Consider the following 21,088-nt stretch of genomic DNA (forward strand, 5'->3'; position numbering starts at 1 on the left):
GTTTAACATGAAATTACACAAAGAAAATTTGTATAAACACAAATCCTCACCAAGGCATAGCACAGATGACAAAGGACAAAGTAAAAACAAAGAAAACTAATTGGTAGTTATGTGCAGTTGGACACACTTGTATCTTGTACACTAGGAAGTCTTTTACAAAATAATCAGATCAACAGAAGACCAATCTCCAAACTAGTCCTGCAAGATGGGTTACTTTAGCATTTTCTCCTCATTTTTCCAATGTCCTCCTTTAGTGTGGCTGGTAATTGTTTTGGTCTTTGCCATGCCTTGAGATGCCTTGCCATATGTGCTCTGTTGGCCACTGCAGTCTGCTATCCCTGTCATATCTATAGCCACAGTTATACCCAGTATAACCACAGTTTTGATCACCACCATAGGCATTATTGTAATTCCCATATCCTTGATCATAATAGTTATTAAATCCTTGGTTCCAGTTTTGGCCTTGACCTCATCCATGACCCCTAAGACCACTACATCTACCAACTGCAGCCCCCCTTCCTCCTTTCTGTTGTTGCTGTTGCTGCCTATAAACCTCTTTGAGTTGTGCATACTTCCCAGAACCAATCTGATGATATCTGCTCTCTGATAATTTCTTTACTGGCTCTTCATCTATATACGTGATAAAACAAAATCCTCTTCTTTCATTTGTTTTTGTACCCATAGGAAGTTCAATATTTTTGATCTCTCCAAATGCTCCAAAATATTCTTTTATTTTTCTTTAGACGAATCTGTACTCAATTAGCCCACAAGACATTTTTGAGGTGTTCTTTCCCTTTCAATGCCTTCACTCTTTTTGGGTCTATCAATTTGCCATCCAATTTGTGTTCCTTCAGTTCCAAAACCTTATCAACACTAGCAACATCTTTGAAAAGCACGAATCCAAATCCTCTTAATCTTTCAGTAACTGGATCTGTTTTAATTGTGCAGTCTATAACCTCCCCAAATTGAGACAAATACTGAGTCAGATCTTTCTTGCTCGTATCCCAGCTCAAGCCTCTAATGATATCTTCCAATTATTCTGCTGATTCTTGTTCACGTTGGTCTTGTTTCCCTCTGTGAATTTCTCTGTACTTGCTGTACTTGTTCATGTCTTCCAAGGTGGCAGAGTTGTTGGTAGGGGGGTGCTGGCACACAGATGGAGTCCCAGCAATGGGGTGAGCAGAGCATTGTATGGAGCTGGATTAAAATGGCAGTGGAACAGCTCTGTCTTTTTAATAGTACCCATTCTAGTAGGTGTGAAATGATATCTCATTGTAGCTTTGATTTGCATTTCCCTAGTAGCCAGCGATGGTGAACACTTTTTCATGTGTTTTTTTCACCATTTTGTATATCTTCTTTAGAAAAATACCTGTTGAGGCCTTTTGCCCATTTAAAAAATTGGGTCATTTGTCTTTTCATTGTTGAGTTGTAGGCTCTCTTTATATACCATGGATATTAGACCCTTGTCAGATATGTGATTTCCAAATATTTTCTCCCATTGAGTAGGCTGCCTTTTTCCCTCTTTACAAAGTCCTTTGAGGTACAGAAGTGCTTAATTTTGAGGAGGTCCCATTTATCTTGTACAGAGAGTGAGATAGGGTCCTCTTTCATTCTTTTGGTTTTGGATATCCAGTTCTCCTACCACTGTTTATTGAAGAGACTGTTCTGTCCCAGAAAAGTGAACTTGGTATACTTATCAAAAATTAATTGACCATAGATGTGAGGATCTATTTCTGAACTCTCAAGTTGATTCCATTGATCAATGTGTCTATCTTTATACCAAGACCATGCCGTTTTGACCACTGTAGCTTTATAATACACTTCAAGGTCAGGGAGTGTGAGTTCTCCAATTTCAGTCTTCTTTTTTAGGATGTTTTTGGCTATTCAGGACCTTTTTCTCTTCCAAATAAATTCGGTAATTGACTTTTCTATTTCTGTAAAATAGCCTATTGGAATTTTGATTGGTATTGCATTGAATCTATAAATCAGTTTGGGTAGAATTGACATCTTCACGAAGTTTAGTCTTCCAATCCATGGACATGAAATGTTCTTCCATTGTTTAAGTGTTCCTTTTTTTTAATATTTATTTTTTAAAGATTTTTAAATTTATTTCTCTCCCTTCCCCCTGCCCCTGGTTGTCTGCTCTCTGTGTCCATTCGCTGTGTGTTCTTCTGTGATCCTTTCTATCCTCATCAGCAGCACAGGATCTGTGTTTCTTTTTGTTGTGTCATCTTGTTGTGTCAGCTTTCCGTGTGTGTGGTGCCATTCTTGGGCAGGCTGCACTTTCTTTCACGCTGGGTGGCTCTCCTTACGGGGTGCATTCCTTGAGAGTGGGGCTCCCCTACGTGGGGGACACCCCTGCGTGGCATGACACTCCTTGTGTTCATCAGCACTGTACATGGGCCAACTCCACACGGGTCAAGGAGGCCCAGAGTTTGAACCGTGGACCTCCCATGTGGTAGGCGGATGCCCTATCCATTGGGCCAAGTCCGCTTCCCTGTTTAGGTGTTCTTTTATTTATTTTAGCAGTGTTTCATAGTTTTCTGGATACAGAGCCTTTACATTCCTGGTAAATTAATTCCTAGATAATTGAGTCTTTTGTTGCTATTGTAGATATAATTTTTTTCTTGATTTTCTCCTCAGATTGCTCCTTACTAGTGTATAGAAATGCTACTGATTTTTGCATGTTGATCTTGTATCCTGACACTTTGCTGAACTCATTATTAGATCCAGTAGCTTTTCTGCAGATATTTTTGGATTTTCTAAATATAGTATCATATCATCTATGAATACTGAGAGCTTTGCTTCCTCTTTTCCAATTTGGATACCTTTTATTTTTATTTTTTATTTTTTGCCTAGTTGCTCTCACTAGAACTTCTAGCAAAATGTTGAATAATAGTGGTGACAGTGGGTATCCTTGTCTTGTTCATGATCTTAGAGGGAAAACTTTCAACCTCTCCCCATTAAGTATGATGTTGGCCATGGGATTTTCGTATATGCCCTTTATTATTTCGAGGAATTTTCCTTCATACCTATCTTTTGGAGTGTTTTTTTTAAACAAGAAAGGAGGCTCGATTTTGTGAAATGTCTTTTCTATATCAATCGAGACTACCATGTGGTTTATTTCCCTTCGATTTGTTAATGTGATATATTATGTTAATTGATTTTCTTATGTTGAACCACCCTTGAATACCAGGAATGAAGTCCAACTTGACTGTGATGTATACTTCTTTTTATATGCTGTTGGATTCAGTTTGCATGCATTTTGTTGAGAATTTTGGTATCTATGTTCATTATACAGATTGGTCTATAATTTTTCTTTTCTTGTAGTATCTTCATCTGGCTTTGGTATTAGGGTGATGTTGACTTCATAAAATGTGTTCGGTAATTTTCCCTCCTTTTCAAAGTTTCAGAAGAGTTTAAACAGGATTGGTATTTTTTTTTAAGATTTATTTTATTTATTTCTCTTCCCTTCACCCCCGTTGTGTGCTCTCTGTGTCCATTCGCTGTGTGTTCTTCTGCATCCACTTGCATTATCAGGCGGCCCTGGGAAATTGCGTCATTTTTGTTGTGTCATCTTGCTGCATTAGCTCTCCATGTGTGCATTGCCACTCCTAGGTGGGCTGTGTTTTTTTCATGCAGGGTGGCTCTCCTTGCAGGGCGCACACTTTGCTCATGGGGCACCCCTACATGGGGTCACCCCTGCATGGCACAGCACTCCTTGTGTGCGGCAGCACTGCACATGGGCCAGCTCACCACATGGGTCAGTAGGCCTTGGGGATCAAACACTGGACCTTCCATATGGTAGATGGATGCTCTATCAGTTGAGTCATGTCTGCTTCCCAGGACTGGTATTTACTTTTCTCAAAGTGTTTGACAGAATTCACCTGTGAAGGCATGTGGTCCTGGACTTTTCTTTGTTGGAATATTTTTGATGACTAATTCCATCTCTTCTCTTGTGATTGGCTAGTTGAGTTCCTGTATTTCTTTTTTTCTTTCTTCCTTTCTTTCACTTTTTAAACTTTATAAAAAAGATACTTTGATTACATAATTGTTACAGAGAATATATAGGAGATTCTCATATACCTTGATCCCCACACCTCCCATTTTAGTAACATCTTTCATCAGTGTGGTAAATTCATTGCAATTGATAAACACATTTTGGATCTTTGCCACTAAGCATGGATTATAGTTTACATTGTAGTTTACACTCTTTCCCATTTGACTCTGTAGGCTATGGCTGAATATACAGTGGCCTGTACTGTATTTCTTGTAGAGCCAATGTAGGTTGTGCATGAATTTCTAGGAATTTGTGCATTTCATCTAGGTTGTCTAATCTGTTGGTATACAGTTTCTCATAATATCCTCTTATGATCAATTTTATTTCTGTGGGGTCAGTCATAATGTGCCCCTTTCATTGCTGATTTTATTTATTTGCACTTTCTCTCTTTTTTTCTTTGTTGGTCTTGCAAGGATTTGTTGATTTTATTGATTTTCTCAAAGAACCAGCTTTTGGTTTTGTTGAATTATTGTTTTTTGTTTTTTTTAGTTTTTTTGGCTGCTGTTGTTCTCAATTTCATTTATTTCTGCTCTAAGCTTTGTTATTTCTTTCTTTCTGCTTGCTTTGGGATTGGCTTGCTCTTCTTTTTCTAGTTTCTCAGGTATTCAATTAGATCTCTGATTTTAGCTCTTCCTTCTTTTTTAATATAGATGTTTAGGGCTATAAATTTCCTTCTCAGCACTTCCTTCACTGTATCACATAATTTTTGATAAATTGTGTTCTAGTTTTCATTCATCTTGAGATATCCATTAATTTATCTTTAACCCACTGATCATTTAGGAGAGTGTTGTTTAGCCTCCATATATTTGCAAATTTCCCCTCTTCTGCCCATTATTGATTTCTAGCTTCATTCCATTATGATCAGAGAAGGTGCTTTGTATAATTCAGAGCTGTGTTGTGGCCCAAAATGTGGTCTATCTTGGAGAAAGATCCATGCGCACTTGAGAAGAATGTATTATCTGTTGATTTGAGGTGAAATGCTCTGTGTATGTCTGTCAGGTACAGCTCATTTACCATATTGTTCAAGTTCTCTATTTCTTTGTTGATCTTCTGTCTAGTGGTTCTATTTATTGATGTGAGTGTTGTGTTGGAGTCTCCAACTATTATTGTAGAGATATCTACTTTTCCTTTCAGCTTTGCCAGAGTTTTCCTCGTATGTTTTGGGACACCCTGGTTAGGTGCATAGATATTTATGACTGTTATTTCTTCTTGGTGGATTGTCCATTTTATTAATATATAATGACCTACATCTCTTATCACTTTTTTTTTTTTTGCATTCAAAGTCTGTTTGTCTGACTTTGATTATTATTTGTGTGAAATATTCTTTTTCCAACCTTTCACTTTTAGTCTATTTGTGTCCTTGGGCCTAAGGTGAGTTTCCTCAAGACAGCATATGAACAGCTCATGTTTTCTTATCCATTCTGTCAGTCTGTGTCTTTTGATTGGGGAGTTTAATCCATTAATATTTAATGTTATTACTCTAAAGACATTACTTCAATCATTTTATCCTTTGGCTTTCATAAGTTATATCTTATTTTTTCCCCATTTTAAAATCTTTTTGGTTACCCTTTCTGATGTCTTCATTGCTACACTGTCCTCTAAGCCTTTTTCTTCTTTTCTTTTCAGGCTACAGAAATCCCGTTAGTGTTTCCTGCAGAGCTGGATTCTTGTTTATGAACTCTCTTAATTTCTGTTTATCTGTGAATATTTTAAACTCACCATTATATGTGAGGGACAGTTTTGTCAGATAAAGAATTATTGGCTGGCAGTTTTTCTCTTTCAGTACCTTAAATATATCATAACACTGCTTTCTTGCTTCTGTAGTTTCTGAAGAGAAGCCTGCACTAAGTCTTATTGGATGTCCCTTGTATGTGATATCTCACTTTTCCCTTGCTGTTTTCAGAATTTTCTCTTTATTTTTGACATTTTTCATTCTAAACATTATATGTCTTGGGGTATTTGTATTAGTCTATATAATTGGAGTACGCTATGCTTCCTAAACGTGTGTATTCATATCTTTTATGAGAGTTGGGAAATTTTTGACCATTATTTCCTTAAATACTCTCTCTGCCCCTTTTCCCTTCTCATCTTCTTCTGGAACTCCCATAACACATATATTGGTGCACTTTGTGTTATTGTTTAACTCCTGAACCCCTGCTCAATTTTTTCATTCTTTTCTCTCTCTTTTCAATTTCAGTTGTTCTTTCCTTTATGTTGCTGTGACAGGGACACATGGAGACATCTTTATCCCATGATTTCAAATCTTCTGTTGTGTGCCTCTATTGTATTTTTTAAAAATTTTTATTAGTTTTTTTCTCCCCCTCCTCCCACCCTGTTGTTTTTGCTGTTTGTGTCCATTTGCTGTGTGATCTGTGTCTATTTCTCTTTTTTCTTCTCTTTCTCATTTTCTCCTCCAGGATTCACTGGGATTTGATCCTGGGGCCCTCCAATGTGGAGAAAGTTTCTCTGTCACTTGCGCCACCTCAGTTCCTGGTTTCTGTTGCATCTTGCCTTGACTCTCCCCTTCGTCTCTCTTTTCGTTGTATCATCATCTTGCTGCATGGCTTGCTGCACAGGCATGCCTTTACCAGGAGGTCCCAGGGATCAAACTTGGGTCCTCCCATATGGTAGATGAAAGCCCAATCATGAGCCACATCTGCTTCCCTCTATTGTATTTTTAATCTCACTTATTGTGTCTTTCATTCCCATAAGCTCTGTTATTTTTCTATCCAAGATTTCAAATTTTCCTTTGTGCTCACCCAGTCTCCTTAATGTTTTTATTCCTCTTTTTTGTTATAATTTTTTTGTTTTATATATATATATATATATTTTTTTTTTAAAAAAGATACTTAGATTACATAAATGTTACATAAAAAATATATAGGGAATTCCTATATGTGCCACTCCCCTCACCTCTCACATTTTCCCACATTAATAATATCCTTCATTAGTGTGGTACATTCATTGCAATTGATGAATGCATTTTGGAGCACTGCCATTAAGCATGGATTATAGTTTACACTATAGTTTGCACTCTTTAGCCATGTTGTCCCTCAAATCCATGATTTCATTTAGAAGATTTGTATGAAGCTCATTGATTAGCTGTTTCAGGTCCTGTGTCTCATATGGAGCTTTGATTTGTTCCTTTGCCTTAGTCACATTTTCTTTTTTCTTTGTATGACTTAATTTTTTGCTGATGTCTAGGCATCTGATTCTGATGCTGAGTTTACCCTGATGTTCAGTTTCTCTCTTTTGCCTGGGGATTTACTGTTAATTAGCTGTGTATTACCAATCTTCTTTGACTCTTGGTTCAACTTATCCTAGATATTTAGGATTGCTCCTGTTTAACTGCTCAGACCTGGGCCAAGCACCTAGTAATGGGTTACAGGACAGTTTTCAAGGGCCTTGGAGAAGGTGGCAGTAAAAATACCTGCTTGCCTATTTATTTATTTATTATTATTTTTCATTTTCATGCATTTTTTTTGTCTTGTCAGCAGAAGGCAATCTTGGGCAGACTGCTCAGCTGAGACCCCAGGTGCTAGGAGGGAATGCATTCAGTGTAAATCCTCTGGAGGGTGGGCAGTGCAGAAGAAACTTCCTCAGGGCTGGCCAAGCCACACAAACAATCTTTCTCAGAAGCTGTTCTATACCTTTGGCTGGCTGCACTGCCCCTCCTTCTGCCAACTCAGCAAAAAGCCTGGGCAGTAGGGAAGGTGTTTGAGAAGGCAAATTATCTTTAGCTCCCTGCAGACTCTCAGGGCAAGCAATGTCTCAGTTTCACTCAGCCTGGACATGTGCGACCCCTCCAATGCAGCAGACCACATTCAGTAACCAAAATCTGAACTTGTTGCAGGCTGTGTCCTTCCCTGTCTTCTTTCTTGGGGAAGAGGACCACTGCAACCCCCTCACTGCACAGCCACTGCAGTCCATAGTCTGCTATTTTTTCCTTAAGTGGGAGGAAGATGGCCCACAGCTGCTTTTGTAGTTCTACTAGGGATTTTTCAGCCAGATGAGACTCCTTTCCTTTGCCCCTCTGTTTTCTGGGTGGTGTCTCACCGTCTCTTAGTATCCTGAGCCCCAGAGCAGCCCTCCGGATAGTCTCCACCTGACTTCTAGCTATTTTTTCTAGGAGAGAAGTGATCCTTCTGCCTCTCTCATCGTCCATCTTCTCAGAAGTCACATTCTCTCCAAGAAGAACATTCTTATATTTATACTATTAACGACAATTTTTATTCAACACAAAAATCACTATATTATACATTTCCTAGATTGTTCTCTAGTTTCCTTTTAATTGACATTTACTTCCACAGACTATATCTTCCAGCCACAATCATATTTATAAAGCAGCAGTGTTAGTTATACTTATTACAATGTTTTACTCTCAACTTGTCATTTCCACCCTTTTACAACCTTATTAATGATGGTGCATACATTAAGCATCATCTTCCACTCTTGACTCATCTTTTATCTCCTAGTAACCTATATTCTAGATTTTACCTCTAGAGCTTACTCAAACTATTTAGTTTATATTAGTGAGACCATACAATATTTGTCCTTTTGTGTCCGACATTTCACTTAATATAACATCCTCAGGCTTCATCCATGTTGTCATAATCATCCTGATTTCATTTCTTCTTACAGATAAATAGTATTATTGTATGGATAAACCACATTTTGTTTATCCATTCATTGGTTGATGGACACTTGGTCTGGTTTCATATTTTAGCAATTGTAAATAATTGCTATGAACATCATGTGCAAATGTCAGTTCACGTCCTTGTTTTCAGTTCTTCTGAATATATTCTTAGTAACAAGATTGCTGGATCATACAGCAGTTCTATATTCTGCTTCTTGAGGTACTGACAATTGTCCTCCATAGAGGTTGTACCATCTACATTCCCACCAACAGTGAAGGAGTGTTCCTGTTTCTCCACATCTTTTCCAGCAGTTGCAGGTTTCTGTTTTTGAAATAATGACCATTATATAAGTTGTTAAATAGTATCTCATTTTAGTTTTGATTAGCATTTCTCTGCTAGCCAATGATGTTGAACATGTTTTCATGTGCTTTTTGGCCATTTGTATTTCCTCTTTGGAGAAATGTCTATTCAAGTCTTTTGGGAGGATCCAAGATGGCAGAGTAGGGAATGGCAGGCTGCACTCCTTCAGAAACTACGGGAAGGTAGGCAGGTTAACCTGGCAGAAGGAAAGCCACAGGATCATGAGCGCAATCAAGAGAAGGAGCTAGAGAGGGATGACCCAGTTGGGTGAGGGGAGAGGGAAGCCATAGGAGATAGGACAGGCAAGCCAATGCCTAGGCAGTTCAGAGGGAGAGGGAAGCCAGGGAAGTAATTTGGCAGGAAGACCAGTGTTCAACCAGTTCTAAGAGTGAGGAAAGCCCCTGGGGACCAGGGGTGTGTCCCAGTGCCCAGCAGTCTATGGAGGTGGGGACGCTGCAGGGCAAATAGTTGTGGGGACCAGCAACCAGCTTGCCCAGGTGGAGAGGGGAATAGGTGGGGCGGAGGGAGATAGGGCAGATGGACTGGATCTCAGCTGATTCTGAGAAAACGAGAGACGCCAGCCAGTGCTGAAGTGACTCCACAGAGAGGGGAGGAGGAATCTGACCAGGTGGACTGTCACTCCCACCTGTCCTGGGAGAGAGAGGAACTGGGCCAGATGGCCTACCGGCCTAAGGAAAAGAGGGGCAGGGAGACGCACCTAGCAAGCTGTTCGGTGCCCAACTGGCCAAGAAAAAGAAGGGAGCCAAAGAGCGATCCAGCAGGTTTTTAGGCACTTAGCAGTTCCTCGGGGGAGGGAACTGCGGGACAAGCAGCTTTGTGACAGGGGATTAGACTGAGATTTTTTAAAGGTTTCTCTTTTACTTTTATTTATTTATGTATTTATTTAATTTTTTGGACAAATCAATTTTATTGATACATATTAATAAAGCATACAATTCATCCAAAGTGCACAGTCAATGGTATTTGGGTATAATCAGAGTTGTGCATCCATCACTTCAATCATTATTAGAGCATTTCCATTATTTTAATGACAATAATTAACAAAAACAAAAACAAAAAACAAGAAAATTCTTCACCTTTCAATCTCTATGCTCCCCTTGCTATACACAGCTATTTCTGCCTCTTCTTGCTTATTAAGCAGTTTTATTGAGATAGTCATACCATACAATCTATTCAAAGTGTATTATCAATAGTTTTTAGTATAAACAAAATGTTGTGAATTCATCACCGCAAAAAATTTTAGAACAATTTCATTACTCCAAAAAGAAAAACTCCACACCCCTTAGCAGTCCCTCACCAGTCCTACATAGCCACTAATCTAATTTCATCTTTATAAATTCATTTATATTTACTTTTCATATAAATTGAATCATACAACATGTAGTACTTTGTGTCTGGTTTCTTTCACTTAGCATAATGTTTTTTTGGTCTGATATTAACATTTTGTACTATTAACATTTGTTTGGCTTCAAAGAATAAAGGTCATTTGCGCAATTTATCCATATTCATATTTCACATGTGGATTTACTACGCTAAATAGTTTTTCATGGTTTTTTTTTTTTTAGCCATTTGTATTTCTTCTTCAGAAAAATGTCTATTCAGGTCTTTTGCCCATTTTAGACTGAGTTGGGTTTTTTTGTTTTTTTTTTTTTAGGTTTTTAATTAATTAATTTTTAAAATTCTTTATTCTTTATTTTTTTCTCTATATTCAAGTACCTTACCTACAGAAGGTGGGATGCAGGTAATTGATTAGAGAGCACTGGCTGCCTGAGATAGTTGCTAGTGCCCTGAGAAAAAGACCTGTTTTTTGTGTGGTTTTTCCCCCTTTGTTTCTTTTTTCTCCTTATTGTCTTTATTTCTTTTCTTTCATTCATTATTCCCTCTTCCTTTTCTTTTCTTTTGTTCTACTTTCTCTTGTTTAGTTTTTTCCCCTATATTTTCTTTTTTCAAAATTTTTTACACTTTTTAAAATTAAAGTTAATAGATCACAAAGAACATTACATAAAAAAACATAAAAAAAAATAAGAAGTTCCTATATACACCACTCCCCACCCTCTCCTGTCTAGTCTTGATTTTCTTTCTTTTCTTCTCCTCTTTCCAGTATTTTATTTTTTCCTATTCATTTTTTCTACCTTTAAAAACTCTTATTCCCTCTTATTACTCATTTTTTCCCCCTAACTCTTTTATGGTTTCATTTCCATCCCTTTTTTAAAAAGTATTTTTACTCTCCTTTTTACTTTCCTTTCTTATGGTCTTAATTTTTTGAGGGGGAGAGGAATATGGACAACTGCAAGGATATAGAATAAGTGGAACCAAGTGTCAAAGAGGATCCAAACAAAATGAAATAAAACCCCAGAGCAGAAAGAGAAGCTAATCAACCAAATAAGCCCATGAAGATAAACAGATGCCTAGATAAGAGCAAAAAAGTTACAAGTCATACGAAGAAGCAGGAAGACATGGCCCAGTCTAATGAACAATCTAAAAAGCAGGAGGAGACACAGAATGTGGACCAACTAACTAAAGATGTCCATGCAAATATGAATCAACTTAATGAAATGAAGGAAGAAATAAAAATATTAAGAAGACACTGGGGAAAATGGATGTGGCTCCTATCTATCATATAGGAAGTCCAGGGCTTGATTCCCAGGGCCTCCTGGTGAAGGTGAGCTGTCCTGAGCAGAGAGCTGACCCATGTGAAGTGCTGGCCTGCATGCAGAGCTGGCAAAGCAAGATGACACAACAAAAGGAGACACAGAGGAGAGACAATAAGAGAGGCAGCAGATCAGGGAGCTGAGGTGGTACAAGAAATTGAGAACCTCTCTTCCACTCTGGAAGGTCCCAGGATCAGTACCTGGAGCTGCCTAAAGAGAAGACAAGAAGACATAGAAGAACGCACACTGAATGGACACAGAGAGCAGACAGCGAATGCAAAAAACAATGTATGTGTGTGGGGGGGAGTAAATAAATAAATTAATTAATCTTTAAAAAATGACACTGGGAGAACATACAGAAGAAATTGTAAGTATACATAAAAAGTTACAGATCTGATGGTGATGAATGGTGCAATGCAAGAAATTAAAAATATGCTGAAAACACATACCAGAAGCTTTGAATGGGCAGAGGAAAGAATTAGTGACATTGAAGATAGAACATCTGAAATCATACAAATAGTAGAACAGATAGATTAAAAAATAGAAAAAATTCAGCAGATACTCAAGGAATTGAATGACAACATGAAACAAACAAACATATGCATTATGGGCATCCCAGAGGAAGAAGAGAAGGGAAAGGGGGCAGAAAGAGTATTGGAGGAAATAATGGCCTCAAATTCCCCAACTCCCAAGAGGAACATGAATGTACATGTCCTGGAAGCACAACTCCAAACAATTTAAATCCTAACAGTCCTGCTCTGAGGCACATACTTACCAGAATGTCAAATGCTCGAGACAAAGAGAGAATTCCAAAAGCTGGAAGAGAAAAGAGATCTATCACATATATGGGAAGCTTGATAAGGTTAAGTACTGATTTCTCATCTGAAACCATGGAGGTTAAGAAGGCAGTGGTATGACATAGTTAAGGTGCTAAAAGAAAAAATAACTGCCAGCCAAGAATTCTGTATCTAGCAAAGCTGGCACTAAAAAATGAGGGAGAGTTCAAAATGTTCACAGATAAACAGAGACTAAGAGAGTTTTTCAACAAGAGTCCTGCCCTTCAAGAAATACTAAAGGGCATTCTGCAGGCTGAAAAAAAAATAAGAGAGGGTTGGAGGAGAGTGTAGAAAAGAAGATTATTAGTAAGAATAACTAAAAGGGTAAAATAAGAAATAAAAATAAAATATGACACATATAAACCTAAAGAAAAAATTGACTAGTGTAAGTACCATCTTGACAGTAATAACATTGAATATTAATGGACTCAACTCTCCAATCAAAAGACACAGATTAGTAGAATGGATAAGGAAATATGATCCATCTATATGCTGTCAATAAGAAACTCACCTTTGACCCAGGGACACAAGGAGGTTGCAAGTGAAAGGTTGGAAAATGATTTTACAAGCAAATAATAATCAAGACTTCTTTACATTTCTTAATTGGGTTGCTTGTCTTTTTGTTATTGAGCTGTATGAACTCTTTATATAATGTGGAAGTTTGAGATTATTTTTGTGAATCCCAGAAAAAGAGAAGGACTCTATTTGGAAACTGGTCTGTTTCTCTAGGTGTAATGCCCTTTGATTGCATTAGATTCAGTGAGTGGCCTCTGATAATGTTTACTTGATAAAATCAATTTAGGGCTTCTGATTGGGCTGCATCATTAAGGTGTAGCTAGAGTTAAGTCTCCACCCCCTTTGGCCTATATAAACTGACGGTCACTCAAGAAGACACACAGAAGAGGAGATAGCTCTGACATGTTTGATTCTGGGCCCTGGGGACAGATGAGCTATTCACCTGATAGTTTGCAGTTGAAGAGAATAGAGCAGCTGAGCAGCTGCGAAAGCCTAGAAAAAAATGAGCCCTATCCTAGACTGATATAGGAAGTCCTGAGAGACAAGCCCTCATGCCAGCCTACAGCTGAGGTTGGAAGAAGTTGGGCCTATGGAGCCTTAAGAGGAAGGAGGAAGGAGAGACCAGGCAGAGATTGCCCACCATCATGCTTCAACACATGGCAGCTGACTTTGGTGAGAAATAAGCCTTGAGTTGGACTCTTTAGGGCCTTGTAATTACAAGCTTTTACCCAAAATAAATACCTTTTATAAAAGCCAACAGATTTCTGGTACTTTGCATCAGCACCCCTTTGACTGACTAATACATATAACATGGATATCAAGTCCTTACTGAATATGTGGCTTCCAAACATTTTCTCCCACTGAGTAAGCTGCCTTTTTACTTTCTTGACAAAGTCGTTTGAAGAACAAAAGGGTTTAATTTTGAGGAGGTCCCATTTACATATTTTTTTTCATTGCTTGTGCTTTGGGCAGAAAATTTAAGAAACTACTGCCTATCACAAGATCTTGAAGATGTTTTCCTACATTTTCTTCTAGGAGTTTTATGGTTGTAGCTTTTATATTTAGATCCTTGATCCATTTTGAGATAATTTTTGTATAAAGTATCTTTTTTCTTTCTTTTGGATATGGATATCAAGTTCTCCCAGCAGCATTTGTTGAACAGACTGTTCTGGCCCAGCTAGTAGGGCTTGACAGCCTTGTAAAAAATCACTTGACCATAGATGTGAGGATCTTTTTATGAATTCTCACTTTGGCTCCATTGGCTAATGTGTCTATCTTTATGTCAGTACCATGATTTTTTTTTTTTAAACCACTGTAGCTAAGTAACATGCTTTAAAGTCAAGTGAGAGTCCTTCAATTTCATACTTTTTTTAAAGACATTTTTGGCTATTTGGAGCCCCTTATCCTTCTAAATAAATTTGATAATCGACTTTTCCATTCTGCAAAAAAGGATTTTGAGATTTTTATTGGGATTGTATTAAATCTGTAAATCAGTTTGGGTAGAATTGACATCTTAATGATATTTAGTTTTCTAGTCCACAAACACAGAATGTCCTTCCATTTATTTAACTCTTCTTCAGTTTCTTTCACCAATGTTTTCTTGTTTTCTGAATACAGGTCCTTTATGTCCTTGGTTAAGTTTATTCTGAAATATTTTATTCTTTTTCTTTTTAAAAAATTACTCATTTTATTCCATACTTCATACACAGTGGTCTCAGAATAATATCAACACTATCATGAATATCATTACTGAAAAGAATTTTTAAAAGTTCCTTTTCCTGCTAGGGATGTATAGCCAAATTGTTATGTTTTAAAGTCATTTGGGATAGTTCCTCTGGGCAAATTTATACTGCCACCAATATATATTTTGAGGTTTCTTTATTTTGTTTTACTTTAAATGTTTAGAAATTGCTCTTTGTATTTCATTTTGTTTTATTGTTATGTAGAATATTTGCATGATTCTAAAGTTACAGCTTCAACACAAGATATATTAGAAAAAGTAGCCTTTTTTCCTGTTTCTTCCACCCCATTATTTTATTAAATTTATGGTTTATTTCTTTTCATTAAGTTTTTATTTTAACACCTTAAAAAATTTTATTTTTTTAAAAAAGATATTTAGATTACATAAATGTTACATAAAAAATAAAAGGATTCCCATATGCCCGGCTCCCCACACCACCACATTTACCCCCATTAACAACATCCTTCATTAGCGTGGTACATTCATTGTAATTGATTAACACATTTTGGAGCATTGCCACTAAGCATGTATTATTGTTTACATTGTAGTTTATACTCTCTTCCACACAATTCTGTAGGTTATGGCAAGATACATAATGGCCTGTGTCTGTTGTTGTTGCAATGTCATTCAGGACAATTCCCAAATCCCGAAATGTCCCCATGTTACACCTGTTTTCCCTCTCCCTGACCTCAGAACCTCTAGTGGCCACTGCCTCCACATCAATGATATAAGTTCTTACATTGCTAGAATCACAATAATTCTATAGTAGAATACCAGTAAGTTCACTCTAGTACAAAGCTCATTCCCCATTCCTGGGGATTCTGGGATGGTGATATCCAATCCACCTCTAACTGAGAGCGGGTTTCAGTCCCATACAGCTGATGGATAAGACTCTTCTTGCTTGCAGTTGTAGGCCTTTTTGGTTCCTTGGTATGGTGATTGTCCATCATCACCTCCTTGCTAGTTGTCCTGGGTGAGTCCAATGAACTGAAGAGTAGGTGTTGCAACTCCGTTGAGACTCAGGGCCCAGCTGGCACATGGACAGTCCAAAGATTCAAGTCTCTTGGATGTACACCTATCAACTCCAGCATTGACTAAAGGTTCAAATAGAAGGGAACGAAGAGCAAAGGTTAGGGAAACCACAACTGAGTCCCATTCTATCACTTCTTTTCCTTTTTAATATTTGATTCTTTTAGTTACTATTATAAATGGACTTTTTTTCTGATTTCCTCCACAGATTACTCATCAATAGAGTATAGAAATGTTATTGATTTTTGCATTATTATCTTGTATTTCACCACTTTGTTGAACTTGTCTATTAATTCTAGTAGCTTTATTGTGGATTTTTCAAGATATTTGTTGGAGATTTGGACCCGAAAGGTATCGGGAATGAAAGAAAGAGAGAAAGAGAGAGTGAAACAAAGAGAGAGAGAGAGAGCTGGGATCAGGGGGTCTGTGAGTAGTCACTACTCAGACAACTTTATTTTCTACATGTGGCATTATATATACTCAAACTATCGAGATAACAAGCAGTGTAACTACACATTAACAAGACTCATAAATTAAAGAACTTATCTCAAAGTACAAAGATTTAGTATTCCTTTCAAACTACAAAGTGTGTTTGCTCGTATTTTTCTCTGCCCGACAGCTCTGTCCTGTTGACTCGAAAGGCTTAATTGCTGCATTCCTATGTTAAAAGCGTAGCCACGGAAACAGCACGTCTCCCATTGTGAGACCACCATGCCTCAGTTTCCACAATATTCTAGATGTAGGATCATATATAATCTGCGAATAGCAAAAGTTTCACTTCTTCCTTTCCTATTTGGGTACCTTTTATTTCTTTCTCTAGCCCAATTGCTCTAGCTAGAGCATGTAGTTCAATATTGAATAGCAGTGGTGACATCCTTGTTTTGTTCCTGATCTCAGGAGGACAGCTTTCAGACTTTCATCATTGAGTACAGTGCTAGATGAAAGTTTTTCATATATGCACATTACTATATTGAGAAATCTTCCTTCTCTTCCTAACTTTTGGAGTGTGTTTCTCAAGAAATGGTGCTGTATTTTGTAAATGCTTTTTCTGCATCAATTGAAAGGATTGTGTGACTTTTCTTCTTCAATTATTAATATGGTTTATTACACAAATCAATTTTCTTGTGTTGAAAAACCCTTGCATACCTGGGATGAAACCCACTTGATCATGGTGTATAATTCTTTTAATGTGCTTTTGATTATGGTTCGCAAGTATTTTGTTGAGGACTTTTGCATCTGTATTCATTAGAGATATTGGGCTGTGATTTTCCTTTTTCATAGTATGTTTATGTGGTTTTGATATTAGGGTGATGTTGGCTTTATAGAATGAGTTTGGTAGCTGTATTATTCAGCCAAAGGGGTGCTGATGCAAAATACCAGAAACTGGTTGGTTTTTTGTTTGGTAGAAGCTTACAGTTACCAGGCCATAAAGCATAAATTACTTCTCTCACCAAAGTCTTTTGCCACATGTTGGAGCAAGATGGCTGCTGATGTCTGCCAAGTTTCAGGTTTCCTGGGTTCCTCTCTTCCTGGAGATTGCTTCTCTCTGGGCTCAGAGTTCCTCTTTTCCTGGGGCTGGCTTCTCTTTCCTCACAAGCAAGCTCTTCTTTGTGCTTACTTCCCAGGGCTTCAGCTCAAAATTCCAACTTTCTTCTTTTGCCCTGTCTTTTATCTCCACCGAGGGGTGGGGACTCAATGCCCTACTGATGTGGCCCAATCAAAGCCCTAATCATAATTTAATTAAGCAAAAGTGAATCTTTAGACAAACCAGTTTACAAACATAATCCAATATCTCCTTTTAAATTCATAACTATATCAAACTGCTACAGTAATGTTCTTTTCTGTTCAAATTTTTGGAAGAGCCCGAGCAAGATTGGTATTAGATTGTCTTTGAATGATTGGTAGAATTCACTTGTGAAGCCATCTGGTCCTGGGGTTTTCATTTTTGGGAGGCTTTGATGACTGTTTCAATCTCTTCCCCTGTGACTGGTTTGTTGAGGTCTTCTATTTCTTTTAGGGTCATGTAGTTTGTTCATGTGTTTCTAGGAATTTGTCTAACTTGAATACATCTCTAGTTTTTTGGTGTACATTCTCTTAAGATCTCTCTTATTTCTTCAAGATCAGTGCTAATTTTCCCCCTCTCATTTCTGATTTTATTTATTGGCATTTTCTCCTTTTTTTACCCTTGGTCAATCTAGCAAATGGGTTGTCAATTTTGTTGCTCTTCTCAAAGAACCAACTTTTGATTTTGTTGATTCTCTCTATTGTTTTCGTTTAAGATTCCATTTAATTTTGCTCTGACCTTTCTTATTTCTTGTCTTTGCTTTGGTTTGGCATTAGTTTGCTGTTCTTTTTCTAATTCCTGTAGGTGTGCAGGTTTTAGCATTTTCTCTTTTTGAATGTAAGCATTGAGAGCAATAAATTTCCCTTTCTGTACTGCCTTTGCATTCTCACATAGGTTTTGATATGTTGTGTTCTCATTTCCATTCATCTCAAGATATTTGCTGAATTCTCTTCCAATTTCATCTTTCATCCACTGATTATTTAACTGTGTTGTTTAATCTCCACATATTTAAAACTTTTCCCTTTTTTGGTCCAGGCTGCAGGTCTTGAGGGTGGGGGATGGGCTCCCTTCTGGCCACTGAGGGGTTTAGTAACTCACATTTGTTGTTTCCTGTTCTTCATCTCTCTGTCATGGGGGTTGTGTAGCACTGTCTTGATCTGCTGACTCCCAAAGCAGGTCCCTCAGACAGCTTTTGGCCCTTTCTTCTTTGTTTTTGTGAGAGTTGAGCCCTGCCTGCCTACTCTGATGCCATTTTTCTCAAAAGCCAACAATATGGTCTTCTAATCCTGAATATGAAAAGTCTTTTTTAAAAATTTGGGTTGTCCTTAGTTTCTTCAACATTTTATAGTTTTCAGTGTATACATCTTACACTCTTATCATTAAAATTACTCTTACATATTTTATTTTTGATAAAATTTTAAATAAAATTTTTCCTTAATTTCATTTTCTTGTTCATTGATAGTCTATATATTTTCTTTGATGAAGTGTCTATTCAAATCTTTTGCCCATTTTTAAATTAGGTTGTTTGCTTTCTTATATTGATTTTTGATATTTTGCTGTATTTTCTTGTATATATATAGATTCTATATTATAGAATATGTTTTGCAAACATCCTCTCCCAGTCTGTGACTTGTGTTTTAATTTCTTTACCAGTCTTTTAAAGGGTAGGTAGAAGTTTGTAATTTTGATGAAGTTCAATTTATCAGTGTTTTCTTTTAGAGATCATGCTTTTTCTGCCTTATATAAGAAAGTTTTGCCTAACTTAGGATAACAAAGATTTTCGAGACCTGTTCTTGTGCTCAAGCGGTCTCCGTGGTTTTTCCTCAACTGCGCGTCCCCCACGCCTGGAGAACCGGTGTTCCCTCTTGGAGCACCCCCCGCCAGCGGTTCGGCAGGAGCAAGCCCCCCCGACTCTTGGGCCTGAGCGAGGACGAAACCCTCTCGCTCAGCTACAACTGGCGCCCAACATGGCAGCTCCTCCCCCGGCCCCTCTCTGCTGCTGCTGCTGCTGTGATTGTCCTCCTCTCCAGGTAGGGACCCCTCGCCCGGATGAGCCCCAAGGGACCCCTCGCCGTCGTCCCGTCCCTATCCCGTCATGGGCGCCTCTTTGTCATTGCGTCAGGCGCCGCAGGTCAGGGCCCTCGCTGCCCTGCTCGATGCCAATGGAGTCCGCATTTCCTTGCGGCAGCTCCAAAGGTACTGGGATCTCTTGCTCCCTTTTAATCCGTGGCTCGCCACCTGCCAACTTTGGAGCCCGGACACATACTCTCGACTCATAGATCGAGTCACTTCCGCCATGGAGCACGAGAAACGCACCTTCCCAACAGGCCTCTTACCCGTTCTCGTTGCCATTCGCGCCTGTCTCCTTGGCGCTCCGACCGAAGCCGTTTATGAAGCTTCTCCCAAATGGCCTCTAGACTGTGATCCCGATGAGTCCGCCGACACTGACTCTCTGTCTAACCAACTTGCTGCTGCTCTCGAGCACGAACCTCCCCGCCCGAGCTCCCCGCAGCAGACAGAAACCACTCCTGCCGCTCCCCAAGATGGCGGACTTCCGCCTTCTTCCCCCACTTCTGCCCAAGATGGCGCACATCCGGCTTCTTCTCCGCTGGTGTCCTCCTCCTCCCGCCTCTACCCGCCTCTTCCTGCCCAGTCAGCATCCGGTTCAGGCCCGGAAACTGCATGGTCGCCATCTTCCGCTAAACCGGAAACGCCCCTCGCACCATTTTGTCTGCTGCCGGATGTGGCTGCTCCACCATCTTGGCCGGTGCCCGAAAGGGTCCCGCCTCCATCTTGTTGTTGCCTGGAAGCCACTAAGCCACCATTTTCTCACCCGTGTTCCACTTATCCCTTGCTGCCGCCGTACAGCAATAGTCCTTCACCTGCCTTGGCTGCTCCATCGGTCCCCGGTGCCACACCTTCTCAAACCCCTCAGCTGTATCCGCTGAATCCGCAGCCTATGCCACAGCGACCCCAAACTTGGCTACCCTTTACAGCGGAAGAGGTCAGAACCCTCCGCAAAGCTGTAAAGGAAGACGGGATTGGCAGCCCTTATGCGCAGCAACTACTTGAGGAGTTGGGGACCCAACTCGTTCTCCCATATGACTGGATTGCACTAGCCCGTGCCATCTTAACGCCGGGTCAATTCATTGAATGGCGCACCCATTACCAAGCGGCTGTTGACCGGCAAATCGTGGAAAATGCCCAAGCCGGCGTCCTCGATCCCTCCGATGCATACATGGGCACCAACAATTATGCAAACCCTCATTCTTATCTCGAAACTGACCCAGGGTTTTGGCACCGGGTAAAAGTCCTCGTCCAGCGGTCATTCTCTCTAGTTTCCACCAAGCAGCCCACCAAGCTCGCGCAGCTGCTTCAGGACTCCAGTGAGACCTTCCCAGCATTTGTCACCCGCGTCCTGGAAGCTTGTCAATGGAAAATTTCCAGCGAGGATGCCCAATTTGCGTTAGCCAAAGAGTTAGTCATTGATGGGTGCCTTGCGCCGTTCCGGACCGTAGTCCTTCCCATACGCAACAAGGCTCTGCACGAATGGGTCCTTGCTTGCCGTGACGTCGACCCACAAGTCAAAACACTCACTACTGCCCTTGCCTCTGCCATGGCTGTTTCATCTGGCCCCACTTCTGTCTGCTTTCGGTGCAGCCAGCCCGGCCAC

The 21,088-nt window shown here is 39.2% G+C and overlaps 1 pseudogene; it reads right to left on the minus strand.

Annotated features, from left to right (window-relative positions):
• Positions 1-250: 250 nt before the first annotated feature.
• LOC101426704 (heterogeneous nuclear ribonucleoprotein D-like pseudogene) lies at positions 251-20,108 on the minus strand (annotated as a pseudogene).
• Positions 20,109-21,088: the final 980 nt, after the last annotated feature.

This window comes from Dasypus novemcinctus, chromosome 23 (genome assembly GCF_030445035.2).
Source record: "Dasypus novemcinctus isolate mDasNov1 chromosome 23, mDasNov1.1.hap2, whole genome shotgun sequence".
Lineage (NCBI taxonomy): Eukaryota > Metazoa > Chordata > Mammalia > Cingulata > Dasypodidae > Dasypus > Dasypus novemcinctus.